The 9,259-nt window shown below is 45.8% G+C and overlaps 1 non-coding gene across 1 annotated transcript; it reads left to right on the forward strand.

The window, feature by feature from the left end:
- The first annotated feature begins 129 nt into the window (after positions 1–129).
- On the forward strand, positions 130–274 carry LOC125963167 (small Cajal body-specific RNA 20). The gene has a single exon (XR_007474996.1). It is a non-coding gene; the product is annotated as a small Cajal body-specific RNA 20 (non-coding RNA).
- Positions 275–9,259: the final 8,985 nt, after the last annotated feature.

The raw sequence follows: 9,259 nt of genomic DNA on the forward strand, positions 1-9,259 counted from the left end.
TATAATGCCAAACCTACTACGTTAGCAACGCTTTCAGGCTGGCATAGCAAAGAATTCCAGAAAATGAGGATTTAGGGCTGCCACTCTCTCCACTACTTTACCAAACACTTAGAAACTCCAGCAGGAGAGGGCCTCTCTCCCATGGGGCTGTGTGTGTCGGGGGGAGGGGACCTCTTCTCCTCAGCCCTTGGGCTGGAAGCGCAGATCAGCCCTGGGGGATCCCTGTCGGGGCTGCCATGAGCTGGGCACCCTTGTTTTCCTACCTCAGACGTTTGTAGTTGCTGGGAGCCCCTACCTGGTCTACACCAGGCTGGGCCTTACGTGGCAGCACTGGGCACGGGGCCTCTGGCTTTCTTTCCCAGGACACTGCCAGGCTCTCATGGGCTGATCCTGGCCTAGGCTGTCCCCAGGCAAGGACGTATGCACCCCCAACAAGTGACCACCTACTGTACAGACACCCGCCAGTGAGGGGGCCTCTCACCTCCTGCCCTCCTAGACGCACCTGCTTGTTCCCAGCGGATGTCACCTGGAACGGGGTCCAGGCACGGAGGCTGTTGTACAAGGGCTTCTGAGGCCACCTCAGTTGGGGGGAAGCTCACCGTTTTCCCCGCCTGGACTGACCTGGGCGCCAGCCAGGCCGCTCCAGCCCTCAGCCCCCAGCTGTGTCTCCTGCACAGGGTCCCGTGCAGGATTGTGAGGCGGGGGTGGCGAGGAAGAGCCCTGAGTGGGTGCTGGAGAAGAAGGGCACCCCGGGCGTCAGGGCAAGGAAGCCAGACCTGCCCCTCAGCACACTGGCAGCAGCTCAAGCCCTGCCCTAGGCAGCGAGCTGCCTCCAGTGGGACAGCTCGGGGACCCAAAGCCTATGAGCTGTGCCACCCAGCCTGGGCCCTCGCCTCTGGAAAGTGTTCGACATTCAAGTGCCTCCTTCATCCGCTGACAAAATGGTGTTTTACAAAAGTTCTAAAAGATTCTAAAGTCCTAAAAGTGTTTGCTTCGCTAACCAAAGTTCTGAGAGCATCTTATTTTGTTCTGAAAGCAAGAAACCACTCTCTGTGGAAAAGATAACAAAAGAACAGCTGCGGGAGGAGCAGACTTGGACTCTACGCTCTCCCCTCCGCATCAGCGTCAGCGTAACGAAACATACATCAGTTGCTCGTCTGTTGTGTTCTGAGTGTGAATTATCCCCTCACTCCGATGCCTAAGTATTCATATATTCACTCCTTATGCAAAGCATTTATGCCTGGTTTTAAATAATTTAATATAGTTGGGCTCCTCGGTGCATTAATTTGAATAATTGCCACTTCAGACTTAACCTCAGTGTGACTCCACACAGAAGTGGTACCTAAAGGATGCCAGTGTTAGAAGGAATTGAACGTGTGTGTGTAGAATTCAGAGACATATAATATATAAGTTTATATAGGTAGAGTCTAAACAAAGATATATATAGATATATGTATATATATATACACACACACATATATGTATATATATACACACACATATATATATCTGTTTGTATATATATGTATACACCTTTGTGTAAACTATACCTATATACATATATTTGATTATGGATCTCTATCCATCTACTCAAGCACATATGAAGTCAATTCCTCAAGAATAGGTTCTTACGGGACTAAAGACGCAGACCTACTAGAGAATGGACTTGAGGATACGGGGAGGGGGAAGGGTAAGCTGGGACAAAGTGAGAGAGTGGCATGGACATATACACACTACCAAATGTAAAATAGATAGCTAGTGCGAAGCAGCCGCATAGCACATGGAGATCAGCTCGGTGCTTTGTGACCGCCTGGAGGGGTGGGATAGGGAGGGTGGGAGGGAGGGAGATGCGAGATGGAGGAGATATGGGGATATATGTATATGTATAACTGATTCGCTTCGTCATAAAGCAGAAACTAACACACCATTGTAAAGCAATTATACTCCAATAAAAACGTTAAAAAAAGTGTACAAGGCAAAAGAAAAAAAGAATAGGTCCTTAAAAGGTGTACAAACATTTTAAGTTCATTGTCTGTATGCCTTCTTCATATTCATTTGCATCAACATTTATGTAATTGCTGCCCAGGGCCTGGGAAACCAGGCTACAAAGGCTTTGCCCCTGCACGCCATCAGCTATTGAGCTAAGTGGTGGGTATAGTTACTGTCTGTGAAATTTTGGTGTCCTAGAAATTAAACCTTTGAGTGCCAAGATAATCTAGCATGAATTCAAATTACACAAAGAGCAGGACTCTGCACACTATCTACAGTATGTGGAATATAGTACTTGTAAAAGAAATTATAGGATAAGAAACTGAAAAGGTAGTTTTCATTATCACCCTTGCATGTTAGACAAGGTTATAGTTCAGTTTAATTTGTTTTAGTTTTGCTTTCTTCATCATCTCCATGTAAATTACAATGATAATCTGTTACTTTTGTTCTTGAGTGTTTCTTTGGGGAAGGCAAAGAAGAACTCCCACGCACACCTGAGTCATCTTTAAGTCCACTTCTTCAAGTATGCTTCCAGATTTGTATTGAAAGTAACATCTACCTTCTTTGAACTCCCATATTATTGCTTTGTTACTCACCTGTGGCATTTGTCTTGTTCCAGAATATATGTGACTTTAACTCATGTATTTTCTTTCTCTCCATGACTTGCTTATGTCTTTCTTTGGCCCTCATTTATAGTACATGGACAATGAATTAAAAAATTATACACACACACAGACACATACACACACTAATGATAGGGAGGAAAAGGATGATAACTATGAAGAAGGAGAGAGAAACAGGAGAGAAGAGCCTTTGCAATTCAGACTTCCAGGGCAGCTCCACACACAGTGCTTCAGACACAGAGGAGAGCACGTTGCTGATCTGTTTCTCCACCCCCATGGAAGGCCACCAGCTAAGTGCTAGAGCCTTTCTGAGAAGATCTTTGCTACCTCAGAGTCTGTCGCTCAGGACTGCCAGATGGGCTGGGAGGAAAATAAGAGAATGGAGCCAACACTGGACAAGCTCAGCTAGTAAAAGTCCCCAGGCTCACTGGCCTTAGTCAAGGCCATCCACCCTTCTTCTATATTCACTTTCAACCAATCAACAAGTCCTTACTGAATGCCTGCTACGTACACAGCACTGCTCTGGGGTACTGCATGGGGAATGCTAAGAAGTGTGTCAAGTGCCAGATTACACTGTAACTGAGAAGTCACAAAATACACATACGTATACATACATATTACATTCACCCATGGACACACACACACACATACATACACCATTCATGCTTCCATACATTTAAGACTGACTCGCAATGCAAGCAATGTGTGATAGGGATCCAATGAATTGGTCCCATTTCAAGAGCAGTAAGAGCTCAGAAGATGAGAGTACTGTGGCTTCCTCCAAGAGATGGGGATTGAGCTAGAACTTGAAAAATCTGAAAGTTGACAGGAATCAGCACATTGCATTTCTTTTACCATCGAGTAGACTAAAAGCAAATAGCTTGGGCTTCCCTGGTGGCACGGTGGTTAAGAATCTGCCTGCCAGTGCAGGGGTCACGGGTTCAAGCCCTGGTCCAGGAAGATCCCACATGCCGCGGAGAAAATAAGCCCCTGCGCCACAACGACTGAGCCTGCGCTCTAGAGCCGGCGAGCCACAAGTACTGAGCCCACGTGCCACAACTACTGATGCCTGCGCGCCTACAGCCCATGCTCCGCAACAAGAGAAGCCACCGCAATGAGAAGCCCGCGCACTGCAACGAAAGGTAGCCCCTGCTCGCCACAACTAGACAAAGCCCGCACGAAGCAACGAAGACCCAATGCAGCCAAAAAAATAAAAAGAAATAACTAAAAAAGCAAATAGCTTTTCCCAGTCCTAGCAAGGCTCAAGAATGTCACGTAAGGTTTCCCTCTGAAGGATGCCCGCAGAGAATGTGGCTGCAGGGAGCAGCCCTTGAGGCTTGAGCCCAGGCTGCCTAAGGTAAAGCGAGACGCCTGGTTCATGCTTCACCACATGGAGCCACGAACAGCGGTGGTTCTACAAGCTTGCTGCTCATAATGGCCTAATATCTCTGGCAGAATTTAAAGGAAAATCGTGCAATTTTACCCTTAATGCCTGGTTACAGCAAAGGGATGCACTGTCCCAGTGTCTGGACTGGGATTTAGTCTGCAAATGATTTGGAACAAACCCAAAGGGTCCATGCTGTCCTGAGATAGGGCAGTGAATGCAAACACTGAATCACTTTTATTGCCACATACAACCACCAGCAGTAGTATATATCCAGGGCTGTCTTTAATTTCCTCCTCCGCTTTCTAAGGCTGGGATTAGATATGCAAATGCCCACCCCCTCAAGTTTTCCTTTTATTTTATCAGCGTAGACACAGAAAAACTTATATCCTAAAGAAACCAACTGTAAGAAGTCATTTTTGAGGCAATCAGGGAATTCAGAATACAAGCGACTGGGTGATGGCGCCAAGGGATTATTATTACCATTCAGGCGCCTGGATGGCACTCTGGTTATGTAGGAAAAAAGACTATTTTTTAGAAAGTGCAGATACACATAAAGATACAGGGATGAAAACACAAGTTGCCTTGAGTTTCTTTTAAATCAGCACAGCAAGAAGAGGAGAGTGAGTGGGGAGGGGAGGAAGAGAGAAGGACAGAAAGAAGGAAGGGAGGGAAGAAGGGAGGGAGGGAAGCAGGGAGGGAGGGAGCAAGGAAAGAAGATAGATGAAACAGTTTGGTAAGATCGTGATAAATGCTGAAGCTGGGTGATGGTTTTTATGGGAGTCCCTTCCAGTACTCTTGCCATTGTTCTGTATATTTGAATATTTTCATGATAAAACGTGTTTTTCAAAAGAAATGAGTAAAACCCCTATCACAAGTAACAATTACAATGCAACTAGAGATTATCATCCTAAGTGAAGTAAGTCAGAGAGACAAATACCATATGATATCACTTATATGTGGAATCTAAAATATGACACAAATGAACTTATCTATCAAACAGAAACAGAATCAGGGACATACACAATAGACTGGTGGGACTTCCCTGGTGGCACAGTGGTTGAGAATCTGCCTGCCAATGCAGGGGACATGGGTTTGACCCCTGGTCCAGGAAGATCCCACATGCCCTGGAGCAACTAAGCCCATGCACCACAACTACCGAGCCTGCGCTCTAGAGCCCGCGTGCCACAACTACTGAAGCCCGCATGCCTAGAGCCCATGCTCCGCAACAAGAAAATCCACCGCAGTGAGAAGCCCGTGCACCACAACGAAGAGTAGCCCCCGCTCGCGGCAACTGGAGAAAGCCCGTGCGCAGCAACGAAAACCCAACTCAGCCAAAAATAAATAAAATTAAACAGTAAAAAAAAAAAAAAAGACCGGTGTTTGCCAAGGGGGAAGGTGGGGTGGGACAGGGATGGATTGGGAGTTTGGGATTAGCAGATGCAAGCTAGTATATATAAAATGGATAAACAACAAGGTCCTACTGTATAGCACAGGGAACTATATTCAATATCCTATGATAAACCATAATGGAAAAGAATATGAAAAAGAATGTGTATATATATATATATATATGTATAACTGAGTCACTCTGCTGTACAGCAGTAATCAACAAAGCATTATAATTCAACTATACTTCAATAAAAATAAACCATTACATAAATCACCCCTTATGTTTATACACAATTAAAGTTAATAGAGTATCTTTCCATACTTCATTCTGACTTCATAAGAATTCCGTGAGATGATTATCTTTATTTTAGCAAATAGTAGTAGTAAGAGTAATAGTTGTTTATAGTTCGGGAAACTAAGGCTCAGGGACAGTAAGGCTTGTCAGTGTCGTGTAGTGAGAATTCAGGGCCAAAGCTCTTGCTATGAGCAGGAAAGTAGAAGTGCCCTAAAACCAGATGCATATGCTGCAACTCCAGAGACTGCTTCCGTTACTCAATTCCTTGGTCTTTCCGATTATTATCATTAGTTATTATTTATTCTTCTTATTATTTTGGGTGGGAGGGGGTGGTTAGGGGCATTGTGTCCCACTTTTTCTGATGAAAAGTGCACACACTATTCTAATGCCACCATACACACGGAACTTTACATTCAAATTCAAGGGGACTCCCAATCCCGCTGACAGCCAGCTGTGGCCTCCAAGTAAGCCCTCCGGATCTGTACCTTGTTCCGCAGGCCCAGTAACTGCAATGAACTGAACCAAGAGCCAGCCTAGAGATTCCCTTCCTATAAACACATCCTAAAACACTGCTTTCATTAAGGCACTCCCCCGGCACAAAACTCTTAACAGTTTTCCATGATCCCAAATGCAGACATTCTAACTCCTTCCATAAATTGGACCCCAACCTAACTTTTAAACTTTAGTTCCCACCCAGTACAGAGTTGTCTCCAGGCTCCCCCTCCAGCTCCCTCTCAAGGTCAGCACCTCATATGCATTCATTCTCCTGGCCACCCTGTTTGGGTTGGTGTTCCCTAAGACAAGCTTTACACTTGATCACTCCTGGGGCTGCTCATACTACCTCCCTGAACTGAAGTTCCATGCACGGCCTGCTTAGCATTTACCAAAATTTGACTCACTCTGTGAGGTGTAAGGGAAACCCCACCACCCTGCAGAAAAAGCCAAATCTGCTTCTACCACGGGCTGCTAAGAACAAAGTCTCTTCAACGGTTTGAATCCTGGCCCTCTTCCACTGACCTATGTAACCTTAGGGAAGTCACTGGACCTCTCCGAGCCTCCATTTCTTCCCTTAGGAACTAAAGAGAGTGATGGCCCCCTCCTCAGGGGACGGCTATAAGATCGATTAGCCAGGCCCTGGTGCACAGTGAGTACCCACATGGTGTCACCAGCCTGAGCAAGCACAGCTCTGTGCCACTCCACAGACTCTCATATCCACTCAGGGGCAGGGGCGACACTCCGTGTCCAGCATCCTCAGTCACAGTGCAGGCCCCTGTGCAGAATGACCGCAGTCAGTCCCGACCCCTTAACTCTAGCATCAGCTAAAGTTATCTGAGCCCTCACCATGGGCCTTATTTGTATTCCTTCATGTAAATTTCACAACACGGTACAGCAGGTACCATCATGATCCCCATCCTACAGATGTGGCACCTGAGGCACAGAGAGGTCAGCTAATTTAGCTCTGGCCACACAGCAAGTTAGTGGCGGTGGGGCTGGGCACTCTGTCTCCAGAATTTTCAGCTTCTTTCTCTCACATGGGCTGATCTCTCTCCCCAGACTGTGAGAACCCATGGCACAATAGCTGCGTCTGGAATCATGACACTCTCCACACTGCCTGAGGCAGGGCCTTGTAAACAGAGCAGCCAACAGAGGATTACTGACTGAAGCCTGTATAGGGACACAAAAACATGGTAGCGACATATTCACAAGAAAACTTTCTGTCCTCATTGCCAACTGCCAGAGAATAGCCATCATCTTTCTTCTCTCATGGACCTTTGTGAATAAATAAACCACAAAATTGATGAAAATTGGAAATGTGAGACAGCATGGTATGGCCGTTGGTAACACTGTGTTTTCACCATCTCAGTTAATCCTCACGATAACCTGGTGAGGTAGTTACTATTGCTAGCCTCATTTTACAGATGTGGAAACCACGATTAAGTGAGAATAAGCAACCTAACAGTTTAGCCAGCTAGCAAGCGTTGAGCAAAGCCAGGATTTAGATGCCAGCAATCTGGCTCCAGGGCCCCTGCTCCCATAAATCCGCTACATCGACTACGATTCATGGCTGTTACTGCTTAGGATGAAGCTCCGTTCAGTATTTAAGGTTTTCAAAGTGTGAAGTTAAGTAAAACTTTTAAATAAGTACGACCATGACTGATGCCAAGGTAGGGCAACATTTGTCAAGGGTCACATGGGTGACTAAAGTTGAGAAAACACAAATTCACTGTGGAAATCTGAGATGTGGAAGGACACACCTCCTGAGCTGTCACAGACCTCCTAGCCTGTCTAATGCAAATCATGATAAAAACCCTCATAGGTCTCGCATGTGATAACTGATATGGAGCCAAAATTGTGTACAGGGTATCCAGCCAAGAGAGGGACAGGCCTGCCGAACTCACCAAGGGCCAACCTGAGGAGGAAATGTCTTGGTTAAAATCAGGAGGAGGTACTCATATTGCCATGTCTTACCAGTTTTTGAAAGAGAATTGGTCAACAAACCTTTTTTAGTTTCTGGACCACCCTCCACAGACATGAGGCAGGGGCACTTATCCCTTAGGCACTGTAGGTGAGGGGACTAGGTCCCATGATATATTTAGGAGCCCACAAAAATGATTTGGCTTCTGATCCCCAATGGGGTTGATGAAAATGGTTGTCCAAGGAAACACAGGCTAAATCAAGTACATTGTCAAGTATAGGGCCCATTATTATAAGCTATTTTCAATATTTAGGATATTAAGTCTTGGGGCATCTATAAAACACTTCTCCAAGGAAAAACCATAGAGCTGTAAATCTGGCCTGGCCCTCTTTTATTTGACAATAAATAAAATTTATTTACTCCTCAGCAAGGGCTCAGGAGAATATTTCGAGAAAACGTGAGGAGATGAGATGGGGGGATAGGCAGCGGCAAGAAAGTGGGTAAATTTACCCATGTCCACAGGGGCCCACCACAAGGGACATGTATGCTTTTGTAGAGGATCTACAGCCAGAAGCAATAGGAGCTTAGGAGCTGTGCACAAAGATGTAGCATAGTCCATAGCTGCAACAAGGACCAAAAAAAAGAAAAAGAAAAAAGGCAGGAAATCTGTACCCGGTAAGCATTCTTGAGTGCTTGAAACACTGTGCAGGTTTCTACACCTGCAATCTGATGTTGATTCATTACTAAAAATCTATAGGCTAATGGGGGGGGGGCGCTGGCTTTCGCTTTCTTTTGTTTTGTTTGCATAGTGCATCTGAGCACCAGGCATGCTCAGAAAACCCAGCCCTGAACTCCTGCTCCTGGAGACCCGGGGACTATGGCGGACTCTGACTTCAACCTCATTGCAAAAATTCAGAGCAAGCAAACTCCTAGCTAATAATATGGCTGACCCTTCAAATACACGGCTTTTGAACTTGCAAGTCCACTTAAACACAGGTTTTTGGTGTTTTTTAAAAAAATTTCAATAAATATACAGGCGGCCCTCCATAGCCATGGGTTTTGCATCAGCAGATGCGGAGGGCCGACTCTGGGACTTGAGCATCCGCCGATTTTGGTATCCGCGGCGGGTCCTGGAACCAATCCCCCGCAGATACCGAGGG

This window comes from Orcinus orca, chromosome X, assembly GCF_937001465.1.
Source record: "Orcinus orca chromosome X, mOrcOrc1.1, whole genome shotgun sequence".
Lineage (NCBI taxonomy): Eukaryota > Metazoa > Chordata > Mammalia > Artiodactyla > Delphinidae > Orcinus > Orcinus orca.